Source organism: Hyposmocoma kahamanoa, unplaced genomic scaffold, assembly GCF_003589595.1.
Source record: "Hyposmocoma kahamanoa isolate Upper Pololo Valley unplaced genomic scaffold, ASM358959v1 224, whole genome shotgun sequence".
NCBI lineage: Eukaryota > Metazoa > Arthropoda > Insecta > Lepidoptera > Cosmopterigidae > Hyposmocoma > Hyposmocoma kahamanoa.
The window spans coordinates 6,918,888-6,935,799 of NW_020653743.1; the positions used below are offsets into that span (position 1 = coordinate 6,918,888).

General features: G+C 36.9%; 1 protein-coding gene across 2 annotated transcripts in view; it reads left to right on the plus strand.

Annotated features, from left to right (window-relative positions):
* LOC113228126 (IQ motif and SEC7 domain-containing protein 2) overlaps window positions 1-16,912 on the plus strand; it is a 343,310-nt gene that overhangs the window by 198,157 nt on the left and 128,241 nt on the right. The gene's annotated exons all lie outside the window — the stretch shown is intronic.

The following is a 16,912-nucleotide window of genomic DNA, read 5'->3' on the forward strand; positions in this document are numbered from 1 at the left end:
CACCCCCTAAACCCACCAACAATTAATTAATTGTCAATATTTAATTGCCAGAACAATTAAATTTTGCCCAACACTGGATTTAGGTGTGTATTATAGTGACTCAATTGATTGAATAAGGGTTTTTCTCTTGTTCTTTCTTTCACAGTAATTACCTGGTCTCGAACTAAGGAGTTCCCCGTACCATAAACACCAAAGCAATGTTAACTATCCAGAACAGCTAGAACAGAATCAATGTGGAAGAGTTAGTTTTCTAAATTAATCTAATACGGGACCTATTCGTCTAAACCCAACTATGCTTTTTTTTTTATAACATCAAGTGTCGGGACGAAGAAGGCACGACTGATGATAAGCTACACGCCTGTCCATAACAGTTACACTGTTTCAAATTGCAAAGATCTGAGGGGCACTAGGTACTACTGCGCCCGTCACCCTGAGACATATGTTGACAAGTCTCATGTGCCTGTAATTTCACCAGCACCCTTACCCTTCAAAATTGGAACACAGTAATGATGACATTACTGCTTGGCGGCAGAAATAGGTAAGGTGGCACTACTACCTTGGACGTATTCTTTCACAAGGAGCTCTACTACCACTAACTATAGATATTCAGTTCTTTTATTTCGTAATCTTTCTTTCAAATCGTCACAGCCCTCTCTATTTACTCGTTTGTAGACTTAGCAAAAAAAAAATGGCGGGCTTTTGAAGTTACAAGTACAGTTTTTACAGAGATTATTTTTATTTTAAGTATGTTATGAAGAAAATACGAAGAAAGAAATAATGATGAAGAAAATTAGAACTATAGTCCTTATTCTAAGCCAAAAGATTTTATCTTGAAAATTCCACTAATTACGAATTCAAGGTTCAAAGTGACAATAATGTGATATATGTGAAAGTAAAAACATAAAATATTGACTCCCGCATCTTAAAAGACTGTTTAAAAAACCCAAGCAAGAGAACTTAGTTACTTAAGACAAAGTGAAAACATAATGTATTAGAACTACAATGGAAAATATTTAATGAGGATCCCGATAATTAAACGAAGACCTGACTCAAAGGACTTGCATCCAAGCCAAAACTCTTAATTAAAAAAATATACTTAGCAATTAATATACTCGTCAAAATATAACAATTAGAATAAGTTTACAAATCCAATACATTTAAAGCCTCAAGGTCTGCAAACCGCATCTATACGTAGGCGATATAACGTCACCAACCGACCTTGCCTAGTCCACTTTCAATTTCAACGCTGGACCACACTAGTTCGGAAGTCTAGTGGTAACGTTTGTAGATAACAGCTGTCATTGTGATAAGAATTGTGCGTAGGCGGACGAGCTTTGAATATTATGTCATTCCAGGTTTCGGAAGGTTGATGTTTGTACGGACGTGATAATACGGAATAAAATCGATTGCGTAAATATTAAGGGACACTTGACTGATTATGAAATCAAAACTGGAACGTGATGTTCTATATTAAATTGACAAAGTTGTTTTTTCTTGCCCAGTATTTAGTCAAATCGATGGATGGATATAGAATAGCTATCTGTCTCAAAAGCATCTAACTCATCGGGCAGACTAAGGGTCGTATTCTAGAACTCTACTCAATGCTCAAGTCAGGATTGCACTGGAAACACAAGCACTGGAAATACGACCCTAATTGCAGGGACTTGAGTATGATTTCGAGTGCTTTAAACCATACTCAAATCCTGACTTGAGCATTGAGTAGAGTTCTAGAATACGACCCTATGTCTTTCACCACAATGGGAACCATAATGGTGTACCCTATCGATACGATAAGAAAAAAAAGGCAGATCAAAATCAACGAATCGTATTATTTAACTGAAGCTGGCACCTTAGTAATTTAAGCTTAGTAAATTGGTAATGTGAGCATTACCTACTGCGTTCCGATTTTTAAATGTAAGGGTGCTGTGAAATTACAGGCACATGGGATTTGTCAACTTATGTCCCTGGGTGACGGGCGCAGTGGCAGTGCGCCTTAGATCTTTGCGATTTAAAGCTCTGAGTGGCATTGCAACTGTTCGTCCCGTCACTTGATATCATAAAGTGAGTTTGGTGTCTTAGTCAAAATATAATTGTGCACATACAGCTGTCTAACAAATTAAAAAAATGCTATTTCCGATTTGGGCCAGTATTCTTGAAAAGCAGCGAAACTTTCATTCATCCTCTTCATCGATTATACATATGTACCATATCTAAATAATGATACATTATCCGGGCATCAGTAATTCATTTTGTCATAATAAAACGCATCTTCCAGTTGTATTGCAGACGTTACAAAATTCATTTACAAATAGTTTCTAGACCTACAAATGTACAATGTTTGTTAAGAAAACATGTCCTCTAAAATGTGGTACTCTTGCACAAACACTAGCATTTCCCAATTAAGTGTGACCGGCACCACCACTGTTGCACAGGTGTGTTGCAACATCTAACACTGTGCTCTTCATATAAGGTCAGCGGCCTTAACCCGTCGTATGTAAATAGGGTTGTCAACTGATTTTGCGTTCACGTGTCAAATTATACTAATTTAAAAAACTACTCCATACCTCCCTTGTACGTTGTTGTAAGTCACAAAATAGCACTCTTCTTATCACTTTTTAAGTGAAATATAACCCTTTTGTATGTATATTTCTAATTGTATATTATAAAAGGTTCCATTTTAAAAGTATAGACATCACTTAGTGTTTTGTTTACTTTAAAACATGGAGCCTATAATATACATAAAAAAAACCTGTTTAAGTTACAAGCAAAAAATGCTATTTTGTGGTTTACATAAATAATAAATAATTAAAAAAATAAAATAAAACATCTTTATTTTCATACTACTAAATGGTCCATAGATTGTTAATAAACAAAACCTTAAGAACTATGTTATAGTTGGCAAAATATTATTTGATCGATTTGTCTTATCCCTTCTTCTTTAGAGTACAATAGGACAAAAGAGTGAACCGTCTCTTTAATGCACGTACCATCTGTTCAGTGTAAACAACTAGTTTAAATACTTTTACGCATTGGCAGTTAATTCTAAACTCGGTGATCTTTATGCGTAAATAACTTGTTTAATTAGTAAGAAAAGAGTCGGCAGTCGGTATTTTACGAAGTACCTACTGTTAAAAAAAAACTACCTGTTGCGTAAAGAAATAATTGAAAAATTTAGCGCACCTGTAACTGGTACGATGGACCAAGATCGTTAAATCTTCGTACGATTTAAGTAAAAGCATTGTTAATGGTTTTGTGACGGTATTGTAATAGAAAAGGATAAGCCGTTCCAAGAGATAACATTTATCGGTGCATATAATATTTCTTATATGCACCGATAAACTATACACTATAGTATAATAGCTAAAAGTACACTACCGTCGGCTCGGTCACCGAGGTGCACGTGTAGCGTGCAGCTCGTTAAACCTTTTTTTTAACGTCAGGAAATCCTCATGGTTCCTGCGCCGACTAAAACCTGACGGTGTTCCATCTCACCATGTGCCAAAGTCACAGCGACGCTTGCGCATTCTTTCGCGACTCCGATGGTGATTGGTCCAACTTGGCGCCGAACCCCATCTCGCTTTTCGGGGAGAGTTCTCCCCGTCAGCAATCTTGAGAGGCAGACGTGGAACACGTACGCCGCCATCCCGAGTCCACCAGTAACGAGAGATGGACTGCCCTAAGCCTGCGGCTCATGGACCTATGTCACAGGGGCTTTCGCCACCAGTTACCGACCTATGTCGGCAGCTGCAGAGCCATAGCTCTCCTTTTGCGACCAACTCTCCGACACCGGATCGAGTCGGGGACTGTATCTTCCCTTTCCCTTTCCGTCGCCTCTTTTGGCGCCATCATTTCTTCGAAGAAGTCTATAACTGCGCCCCAGGAGCTTTTGCTCCCAACCATTGAACGTACAATGGCCGGGAGAGAAAGATCACTCCCAACGGCGGCGACAAGGACACCGCGCTGCTCAGCCCATACAGGGCAGCTCGTTAAACCTGCCACAACTTACGTGGGAGGTATCATACTGTATTTGCAATGTTTATTTAATTACGGCGTAAAAGTACTAAGAATAAATAGGTATGAAAGGGTTGTAACCCTAACTAGCCGTGAGGTTCACGGCAATGACATGGGAAACTTCCGGTCAACAAAATTTATTAAAGAAGTAAAGTTTAAAGAAAGGCTGTAACATATAAAGGTAAATGTTAAAAAAACAGGTATAACAGTATATAACACTACCTACACTTTATTATTAAGGCACTTACCCCTAAATGGGCCGAGAAACTGAATTACAGAAATAGATACATGAAGGGTGTAGACTTATAAATTATTACACATGATTAGCTTATTAACAGCTCTGACTGTTATGGCGGTCGAGCTAGGAGTGACCGTGGTACGAAAACAAAATGAGAAAGTGAAGGAAGATGGAACAATTCAAATTTAAAATTTAAATACAAGTAGTAAAGAAATTATATACAAGAGCAGAGAGGCGATACAAAGAGGTGAGATGACGGTGTAAGGAGGTCACACCGTCACAGGTATATATGAGCATACTGATGGGAGTGAAGGGAAGCGAAAGAGGAGGTTTATCAGGAGTATAGCTGGTGGAGATCCATATACCCTGGTGGGAGATAGGCGTGATGTTAATGTTTGTATGTATTATTTAATCATAATCGTTATTGGCAACCCTATTCACGACGAACCAATGTTGACATGTACCTTTTGATTTTGTTTGATAGCTTTATAACACGATGATTGTGAAGCTCTTATACGTTTGTAAATGATGGTTCTTTAAAAAATATTACGAATAATAATAGATTGTTCTTTGCAAAAATTCTACTATATTTTGGTAAATTATTTCGAAATAGTACTTTTTTTACACAGATTTTTAAACAGATTTTGAATTAAGGTTTATTAGATTTGCGATTTTGGTTGAATTGTGTTGATTAAACTCTATAATTGTTAGAAATTCAATGAACAAAAAATGGTTATTAAAGACATAATACTCGAAAGTTTGATTACTAATAGAATATGTGAAGAATGCTGTCGAAAATAGAGCTTTGTGCTGTATAATAATAATATCCCAAATAACCACATCAATGACCTGGTCTCAAACTGGGGATTTCCTTGTATTATGGGTACCCTAGCAACGCGGAATTCACTCCGGGGCACTACCTAGAACACCCAGACCAGAACCAATTAATTAAAGTTCATTTCCCAAATGGGTCCTACTGGATATCGATCCCATTACGTCCTCATACATCGTTCATAGTACAAACCGTACCACCGAGGTCATCAAATGTAGTATGAACGTGTCTTTTGTGTTGTGAAAGTATATGATATTTGGTTCGATTCCCGCCGGATCGAAAGTTTTTTTATTCATTATAACAAACTAATGGATTAACTTCACAAAAAATAATTAAATATCATGGAAGTAAAACATTGTGATGTTATGAATTTAATAAATATATTTTTAAAGATTTTCATGCTCTACCTATAGTTATAAATTCCTTACAATTTTATTTTTTTCTCAATATTTCAGAATTATATCACGCTCCACAGTCACTGGTTGACTGTTAAGCGGTAATTGACAGCTACAAGGACAGATAATATTAAAGAGAACAGCAGTGACAAAAACAAAAATTACTCGACCTCAGTTTCACGTTTTAATGTGATATGTCGAGAAAGACGAGTGACAATGATAACGCCGCAAAACCATGATGAAGGTAGTTGTCGACAGTGAAATAGGGCAGGCACATTAGTCTGTCCTTAAAGCTGTCAACTGCCGCTTGGTAGTCAACTCGTGACCATGAAGCGTGAGACCGCTGAGTGACATTTGGAGAAGAATAACAAATCAGAAAGTGATAAGAAACTTGCGATCATTGGTAATAGTTTAGCAAAGAAATTATTACATTACCTTAGAATTAATTGCTCTATTTTAAAAGAGTTTAATAATATTGACTGTGAAGGTATACGACCAACTTCCAAGTGAAATTAGGAATTGCCATGATTGTGCAGAATTTAAGAAATTATTATTTAATTTCATGAACGATATGAATATCTCTTATAAAATTTACGTTTTAATAGTACTTATTAAATCTGTTGTTGTTATATTATGGGACTTGTCAATTTATGTCTCAGTGTGTCGGTCGCAGTGGCAGTGCCCCTCAGATCTTTGTGATTTAAAGCACTGCAACTGTTATGCATCGGCGTGTCGCTTACCATCAGGCGCACGACTTGTTCATCTCGTCATTTAGGTTGTTTTTAATGTTCTGTTTTTATTACATTGCTTTAATTGAACTACATTATTATAGTGCATTACAAGTACATTACAAATTATTGCACGAACATTACGTTAAAAACTAAGAAAATTTTAATTGCTGCAATGCGAATCACAGTGATTCAAAATTCATTCTTGTGACAACTTTTATAACCTGTGTATCATAAAAAATAAATAATTTAATGATTAACAGCATTTCTGCCGATTTGAGAAATGACTCAGTTGTCTTCCACATAAAGGTTTTCAGCAGTAGGGCTAGTACGATAAGGCGCGATTTGAGCGAGAGCGACATAAAGCGCGATGTAGTGCTATTCTCGCATAGAAATCACGCGCTGTATATCTCTCACGCGGCAAGTTGCGCCCTATTGTGCTAGCCCTACTGGTGGACGTAATGAGATATAAACTGGTTCAAAATATTCAAGATTACGAAAATAATTATTATTGGTCATAAATAATATACGGTCAGTCAGGTAGATACATAGTATGACAATTTATTTATTTATCCATACTTATAAACTATCATTAGAGGATTTTACGAAATGCGATAGAACGGTGAGGGTGGAACCAAATTGAAAAGTTCCTGCGCACACTCCCCGAAATGTATCCGGTAGAAAACCGACAAGCAGGTCTTGCTTCTACTTGTCTGCGATGTTCGAGATTTTGAAGCTTCGACTCCACAAGAGAATTATTGTTAATAAGTCTCTTTGCTTTTCGCTCCACCGAGTCCAAGGCAGCTAACTGGTAATGGGCAGAGCCATCCTAAAGGTGGCGGCAGTACTCCAAAAAGGTCGCACTTGTGCTTTATACAGATTTAAAAGCTGTTCAGGTGTGAAGTACCGCCTGACCATGTAAATGTAAAGTATGTCTTGTTTTCTGGCAGCAGTTTTTGCCAAGCACTACGATCCGCCAGCTTTCATTAAAGGCGGAAGGGATGACCTGCCGAAATTCGCTTCTACCGTTTTAGCAAGTGACCAGAATGCTTTACTTCCCGAAGGGTATGAAGCTAACCTGGCCCCAATACGACTAATATGGCCGAAGCGAGCTTTCCGTATCGCTTTTTTGCAGGATCTAGCGGCTATATTAAAGGCTTTGTTCAGACGAAGGGTTTCCGGTGCTTTGCGATCTCGAGCCTGATACGCAGATTGCTTTAGCGTTTCCTCAGAAGCACACTCAGCGTTAAACCAAGGGCGAGCTTTGCCGCTGTAGGAAACTTCGAAATACGGAATAAAGTATTCCATAGCCCGAATAATCACGTCAGAGACGGCAGACGCGCAGCACGTCGGATAACATGCAAAGAAATGCCGCATCGCATCCCAATCTGCTGACTTGTATCGCCACATCCTCCTAGTACTTCTCGTACTGAGATCGGGTAGTAGACAGATACAGATTTCACCAGACAGTGATCGGATGTCCCTAGTGGGGATCGGGGTCTTCGTCTTCACGGAGACGTTTGGAACAGATGTCATCACCAGCGGAAACGCAGGTATCATCATCCTAGACCTAAATTTTACTTTTCATTAGCCGAGATTGTAGACAAACGTGACCCTATCCGTTATTAACAAATACTTGTGACAGGTGCTTTCACCTTCTGTTCTATTAATTAAAGAATAAATTTGAATGTGTCTCGACATAGCTGTTATTCGATTGTCATCTTTTTAACCGACTTCAAAAAAAGGAGGAGGTTCTCAATTCGACTGTTTTTTTTTTATGTAACGTGATAACTCCGGTATTTGTGAACCGATTTTGATGATTTTTTTATTGGAAAGAATGTACCTCCATAGTGGTCACGCATGAAGATTCATTTTTATAAATAGCGCCTAAATTTTATTATAGGGAGCAATTATTTTAATGCTTGATTTTGCTGTTCTCCAATTCAAGGCGTTTTTCTCTCTCAATATATTTTGAGTAGTGAGAACCGATTTTTATTATCTCCTGTATCGTATACGAAACTTGACACCACTACGAACTAGGGGATGTAACGGTAACAGATTTCAATAAAACTTGGCAAATTGATGTAATTCCACGTACTTTTGAGGTCGGTTTTTTTGTACTCTGTACTGAGATTATTTAATGAATATAATTAAATTTTTTACCTGTGTAAGATGTAAGTTCGCCTCGGAATACGTTTTGCAATCGAAGTGTGAACTTTGACAGTCCCACACTCTATTTACATATTGTATTAAACCTAGTTTTTAAAATGTCATAACAAACTCTAACAAAACTAAATTGGACAATGCAAACAAAACTTTACTGGAGAGGCTCAATTTACATAACCGCGGAAGGGAATGAAAATGAATTTTGGTAACGAAATTGTACATAGCACGGAAGAAAAAAGCAATTGAAATGCCTTAAGCCTCGATTACTATCAAAACCACTTTCGCCAAAACTCACACATTCATAAATTGAAACACAATAAAATCTTGAAAGAAATTCTGGACTATGAATATAATTTAAAGTTAAAAGCCAGCAGGGTAATTGGCTTATCGTCGAAAGTTCAATACCGTCCAATACCTATTACTGCGAGTTACGACGTTTTGATTCTATATTCGAGTTTCAATCAATGCGCTGCCATCAAGCAGTATATAGCTGAACGACAACGAATTCGAAATGCTTCCTTAGTTCTCCAAAAAAGAAGCAATATATATTAATATATGATAAACAGATAGAGAACAATAACACTTAACGATGATATGAAACACCAACGTAGATAATATCTACAAGTGCGATTATCATTTTTGCACTCTAAAGTAGCAAAGTAAAGCATTTTTCTAAGATTATCAAGGTATTGCGCGAGGTAATTGTCACGATCTTGGCGACACGACAGACGAATATGGCGGACTGAGCTTAAGTATGTGGATCTTCGCGTACTGTTGGCACACGTGTCATGCAAACTAAGCACTTCTACTATATTTATTGTTCTGTGGTACATAGCCCAATGATTTATGTAACATATAAACTAGATCTATATGGTAGTTGCTGGAAGTCCTGAAGATTGTCCGGAAAACGCGTGCCCTGTATTTTGGCTCTTTTCTGTTTTTACGTTGACAAATGACATAAAAGACTCTAATACAAAATTTCACTTCCAGTCAACAGTCAATAAATTGACACTAACGCGACTATGTAAACACTCGGGGATATAAAATGACGTTTTAATGGTTTTGAATTAGCATTTTCATTTTATTTTGCACTAAAGGTTGAGATGAATTGGCGTTACTTTGTGATTTTAGGACAGGAAAGGGGAAATTTTGTGTATTGTGTATTATATTATCTGGACGACTAGCTATCATTTTTAACCGACTTAAAAAAAGGAGGAGGTTCTCAATTCGACTGTATGGGTTTTTTTGGTATATTATGTTACGCGATAACTCCGCCATTTGTGAACCAGTTTTGATGATTCTTTTTTTTTGGTGGAAAAAGGGTACCTCAGAAGTGGTCCTATTTAAATTTGAAGAAAATATTCGACCTCAAAAGGTGGTAAACTGATGAATGACTATTGAAGAATGAATGACTTTTGAAGTCGGTTTTTTTAGTACTCTGTACTGATTACGTATTATAATGAAGGCATAAAACACACAATTATAATTGAAATGCAATTTTAGTTCATATTTTTGTGAATTTCAAAAAATAATTAATTTAATTATAGGTTTCAAAAAGTAATTAGGGTTTTCGATTAAAGAAAATAAAATTTCTGTTGAGTTTACCCTCTACAGCAGTTTCCCAGACTTTTTTCTCATAGACCACTTTCAAAATTTAACTGGTTCCGGTGGACCCCCTGCATCTATATTTCTACCATATTTCCAAAACTCGACAAAAAATGTGAATCTTAGATCTAACTATGCAAATTTGCAACGAAAATTGCTGAGTTCCAACCACAAATTAATAGTTTTCGAAAAAAAAGTGAGAATTTAATTGACAGTGCTGTGAATGGATGTCAAAAAGTAAAGACACGTTGTACTGAATATGGAATATGCAAATTTTTACAAGTAACAGTCGCTGAGCTTCTTAAAAATTATCTTCCTGAACATTTTAGTTCTTCACTATCGAAAGCAGATAAATTTTCGTGGACCCCCGCTTACGAATTGTGAACCCCCATTTTTTTTTCACGCCAACGTAGACTCCCGTCGAGTCTCCCGTCGACCCCTGGGGGTCCACCTGAACCACTTTGTGAACTAAGGCTCTTCAATGTAGTTTATTTACATTTTTTTAAAATTATATTTAATATTGTAAATTTGTTACCGACAGTGGGCCCTGAAAGCTAAGTCCTCTTGGTTTATGGTTGCGCTGGCTGTCCTTTTCAAATTAGGACATAACAGAGCTACTTCACTATAGAAGTATGTAAGGTCGTGCTGTCTGCCTAAATTTAAATCGTCGGTCATAATTGGAACTTCTTCTTTCTATTTTAATGTTCTTTTTTAATGATAACAATTAGTGACCGGACAAACAAGTCGTGCACCTGGTGTTAATAGACACTCCTGTCCGTAGCAGTTGCAGTGTCACTCAAAGATTTAAATCGTAAAGATCTAAAGGACACTGTCACTAATAACTGTAAGTTGACACGTCCCATCTTCCTGACTATAGTTCGTATTATCTTACAAAAGACTTAAGTATCAAATCCATTAACTTAAACTACTTAAACCTAATTTTCAAGCTCTTATATCTCTGTGTTTTTAATCTTCTAAAATAATATCATTCGCCATTTAACAGCAAATTTCAATTTGGCGTTAAATTTACGAAGGTCGTAACCGTGTGAGGTTAAAGAAACAGCCTTTGGCAGCTAACCTGAAAGGAAATTGTTACAAAAATATAGAGAGAAGTGGAAATTTTGTGAGAGCCGTGTTAACCCTGTTTGGGGGTACATTTTGTTTACGTGTAATGTTTCAAAGTTGACGTTTTTTCGCAACGACAACTTAGCCTACACGCTATTATGTAGTAGCAGTATTTAGTACCAAAACAGCTTCTTGCGCTCACTTTGGTTCCATCGACCATCTGTCCTAATGAAAAAAATAGAACCAGTACAATGTACAAATGTCGCCTGTACAGGTAATCTCATATTAGTTTGGTTCTGCAGTTAGGTAGTTGGGATGTCATTTGGTTTAGCGACGTATAGTGAAAACAAGAAAATATTTAGTTAGTTTGTTTATTCGTTCATGGTGCAACTAAAAGTAAAATAATAATTCAATTACAATATAAAGAATATTATGCCTTATCATCGTTTCCTTCAATACGCAATCCAGAGACCTACTAAAGAAGTCACGTTGCTTCGATTCATGACTGAAGACAATTTAAAAGGTTCACCACCGGTTTATATATATATGTGAATGTGTGTGTGTGCGTGTGCGTGTGCGTGCGCGTGTGTGTATACAACTACTTTAGCACATCAAATACAAATATCCTTTATTGCCATAATGACACTTTTTGACACAAATAGCATTTTAAGCCAAAACATAAACAAACAATAAACGGTACGCCAAACATGTTAGAGGACAAAGGAGGTGTCTCAGCTTGTGCAGGCTGGAACCGTTGTTGTCGCAGATAGCGCTGTTTTTCAGCCACCTCCTTGTCCCTAAGATCTTAGGCGGGCTTCAATGCAACGGGGGCCTAAAACCAATTATAAAATTTTAAAAACCATTATCCTGTATTATTTAATAATTCAATGATAGGTGAAGGATAAACAAATTTTAACGAAAAAAAAAAATAACATCAAGCGTTTCAAATCTCAATCTCAAATATTGTTTCCTCTCAAAGCACAGGCCTCGGATAATACACCACACCTTATTGGAAATGCCGTTTCAGCTTACTTATTCAAGCGCCAAAGGAATATGAGCTTTGCTCACGGAATTCGATTGAACTTGATACGTTGTAAACCTAATCAAACTCGTGTTACACGTGCTACTTATTTCCTTTATTTATATTGTGTTTAATAGTTCAATACGTGTCTTTCATGAAATTGTTATTACACTTATCTAGTACACTCACGAACTTATACAGGGTCGTCATATTCCGAAACGAGACTCACATGGTGAGAGTGAGCCTGTTCAAACACAAACGTCCATACACGCACTACATAACGCCAGTCCCCCTATAACTCAGAGAGACTACTTGCTACGCTCATGACATACTTTCGCTTCCTCTATCTGTTGATACACGGTCGTTTATATGGGATACTTTTGTCCTGGGGCATTCTAGTTGAATTATTATACGCCGTAACGTTGATCTTTAACATTCGTAGTATAAAAGACAGGAGCTCACGTACTTGCATAAGGTTTTATTTATTTATTTAAACTTCTTACATAAAACTTAATGCCATTAGGCATTCTCTACCAGTAAACCTGAGAGCTAGGTTCAAAATAATTAACAGGGGTGCATAACATGATAATTTAAACAGATAGGAAGAAGTATATAAATAATTATGGTATATAGTTTAAACACAATATAAATATAACACATAATATTATATGACTAACTATATACTTATATAAGCAACCTATATACACATAAATAGATAATATATAATACATACACATATATATTTATATATAACAATGTCAGACTATGTAGATTGAGACTCCAATATGAAATCGCGGACTAACTGCTTGAAAGCTAGCTTATTCGGCGCTTTTTGAATATGGGGCGGTAGAGCGTATCAAGTTATCTGTTTTGTGAGCAAATGTGCTTATGTGGTAAACAACCATATCAATTATTTGATCTCTAACTAATTCCCTGTAGTATGAATACCAGATGAAGGAATTCACTCTGGGGCGCTACACCAAATACGTTTACATCAGAACCAATTTAGAAACGGGTACAAATACACCTGATGATAATACATTTGTTTCATGTGGTTCGCGTCATTTTTATGGCTTTCATTGATAAAAGCACTTTTGAAGTATTCGCATGTGCGGTTACAAACACAGCCATAACTGCAAAAAATGTGAAATTTATACGCAATTTAACAATGAAATTTATGCGCAAAACAGTGGACGCATTTTGCATTCCTTCATTTTTCCATAGATGTCAAAATGCTTATTCATAGTGTAACATTTAAGAGTTCTTCAAATGTGCTCCGTAGCCCTTAAACAAAAAATGTAACTTTTATCTCGTTTTCTGTTAATTTTTGCAAAAAGAGTATACTCTTTTTGCAAAATTTCGAGAATTAAAGTTAGTATACTACCTCAGCTCGATTACAAAATTTTCCCGTACTAATACGATTAATTTTACTTGGGTCGAGCGCCAGAGACACTGGCTTTATTTCAGATTTTTTTTACAAATGAAATTAAAGCCATTTAAAAAATGTTAATCGTATAGTATATGTGTTCTATTTAGTTCAGTTGATATTACAAAATCATTGGTATATATAAAGTACCTATTGAATACAGCAGTTTTCTTGTAAAATTTCGAGGTAAGTTTGTGTTATTTTTTTATTCGTGAAAATTTTTCATAACGTATAATAATCAGCGTATAATATACTCAATTTTACTAAATATTTTTTTCAAAGTGATTTATTCAACGCTTTCACTATTATGCGGAATCAACCAAAGCCATTTGAGGTTTCTTAAGTCACTGTTTCACCAGAGGAGGTCCGATATGATCACATGTGGCTTTATTATACAAAGGGTACGTAATGAGATACAGTCAGGGTAGTACCTACGCGTGAATTACTCTGTACTTAGGTAGCTCTGGTACTCATAGTACAAGGAATTTCCCGGTTTGAGACCAGGCAATTATTGTAGTAGTCTGGCACTTTAATATTAATAATATTGTCAGATAAACAGTCGCATATCTTTCTACATAAGTTTTGTTTTATGGTGACTTTCCTTATCAATCTCTCGGTTATGCAGAAGGGTACTATAACCTGTGCGAGTAAGCTCACACAGGGACCATCTAAGCCAGATCAGCCTGTTTGCACCGACTTCATCTGGTTCTCAGAAGGCTAGATAGTGCCTTAGGCGAGCTGCGCCGGGTGCACGCACAGCACCCTCCCTATTTTCCACATAGGTACCGGAGCTGTAGGCACGCTCACTTCCCGTCGCGCTCTGCGCTACTAGCGGTTGTCAGATAAACAGTCATAAATTTATAACCATCATTATTAGGTATATGAATCTTCTGTACAGGTGGTATTATTGAGTCACGTACAATTTCACAGTCGCGCGATAAGACAAATAAACCGTGTTTATTCATGCAACGCAAGTGTTTCGTCTCATGTAACATCGCTTTTACGACAGTTAAGGACAATGTTGTCTGATATATAGCATTTTTCGTATTTTTAATCGATTTGAAAAAAAAAAGGAGGAGGTTCTCAATTCGACGGTATTCTATTTTGTATGTTACGCGGTAATCCACTTTGATGATTCTTTTTTGTTGGAAAGGGGGTACTTCAGTGTTGGTCTACTTTGAAGAAGCAGTCCGCTTTGTCGTCCGCCGCGTGCAAGCTATTCTGCAATTCTGCAAAGCGTCCTGCGAGACTCCATATGTGCGCCATATGCAGGATAGTGTGTGAGCAGTCTCCTACTGCCATGCAAGAAGTAGTGAAAGAGCCGTTTTAGTTTAGCAATCTAGGGGATGAATCTCATTTCACGCACTTTCCGGTAACCGATTTCAGTAAAACTTGGCAGATAGATGTAATGCAAATCCACGAACTTTTGTACTGCATTTGATTATCATTAATTACAGATTTTAAGCCAAGGTACGATTTTTTTCATCATCCCGATTACAACAAGTAATCGGGATGGAGGTAGTCGTCAACAGCGAAAGAGGGTAGACAGGTGTGTCTGTTCTTAAAGCTGTCATCTGCCGCTGGCCAGACAACCCGTGACCATGGAGCGTGTAAACGTTCCGAAATATCGGGAAAATAAAAAACAAATTATACCGTGGTAAGAAATGTGTAATATTCGTGACAATCATTTAGTGAATAACCACGAAAGTCTTAAAATCTGAGTACTTTTGTTTTATATGTTTACTGCAAGGTATTGTTTTTAAAATAAATCTAATCGAAAATGGCGTCTGGACTCATAAATTAGAATCAGAATTCCTTTCCTTGACATGGATAATAAAAAGCTCTTTACTTTTGTACATCGTTTCCCCGGACTAATTATGTATAAACGCTCCGAGTGTACCAGATCCTAATTGTCCAGAGTTTTAAGGAAATTTTGTTGTTACTTTATATGGCTTGGCTGCGTACATTGTCCTCCCACCAACAAAATGTATAACATTATTTTCTTATTCATCACATTCACTTTATTGAATATCATGATATTTTACTACCATTGCAGATTTGAGCCATGCCAGGTAGAAGGAATTTTTCTTTGCGTTCAATTTTTGTGTAAATAATATAACAAACTTTGCACAAAAAATAAAAGTTAATATCGTGGTATATGTCTGTATGTGGTACAAAACATCATGATATTCAATAAAATCAATATTACAATTAATAAAGCGACATCTCTAGTCAGCCGCTGGTAGCTGTAAAGGTACCTTACTGCGTGGAGGGACAAAATAATCATAAGTTTCTCACAGTTGGCGTTACGACAAAGAACGCCATTAAAATCAAATACTGATAGACAAATTTTGCTGACTCGATGTGCTTCTCAACTGGTAGAGCGGTCGCCCTAGTTTGACATACAGACGCAGGTTTGAGTGGTGTTTTAAGTGCGATCTTTGTATTAATAATTATAACATACTGGTGAAGTACACATCATCATCCAGTCACTTCTCCCACTGCTGAGTATTCATTCACCCACTCACCCATCCACAGCTTGCGATTTTGATGATATCATCGTCTACCCATCTGGCTGCAGAACGTACCATGTTTCTGTAACCTCTTCGTGCATACCATTCGGTTATCGCTATACTTCATCTATCATCACTCAAGCCTCGCTCCAGCCCAGTTCCATTTTAATTTCCTTAATCGATCTGATTGTCTTGGACAAATTTGTATTTCTAAATGTTATTTATTTATTTTCCATTTTCGTTCAATAATAATAATTACAAATAATAATTTTGTAAATGCTCGCCTTAAATATCACAAACGAAGAATAGTTCATTGGTATGCTGCACTCGTGCGCCCTCAATAGGCGTGTTTGAGAAACAAATAAATTTTGATTTTATAAAGTCACGCCTCGAATAATTGGGGCAGCCTGTGTTGATGTTGCGCGCACGTGTTGAAACTTTGTTCAGCAGATCCACTACTACGTGTTTTAGGAAGAAATGCAAATCGCCGTGAAGGTCGAAATTTCAAAATGACGTGGATTAGACGTACTTAAAAAGCTATGTTTAAAATGAAACTATTTTTTGGGATTTAATTTAGATCGGATGAACAAGTCGTGTGTCTGGTGGTAAGCTACACGCGTGTCCTTAACAGTTGCACTCAGAGCTTTAAATCGCAGAGATCCAGCTGCTGAGAGCCACTGCCACACAAGAGGGCCACTGCCACCTGTCACCTTGGAACATAAGTTGACAAGTTCCACGTGCCTGTAATTTCACCAGCATCCTTCTTACTTTTCAAAACTGGAACGCAATAATAGTCATATTACTGTTTGGCGGCAGAAATAGGTAAAGTGGCAATACTTCCCCTGTACGAACTATTTCACAAGGAGTTCTACTACTACGGAATTCCAGGAACATATGTAGTACAACGCAGTT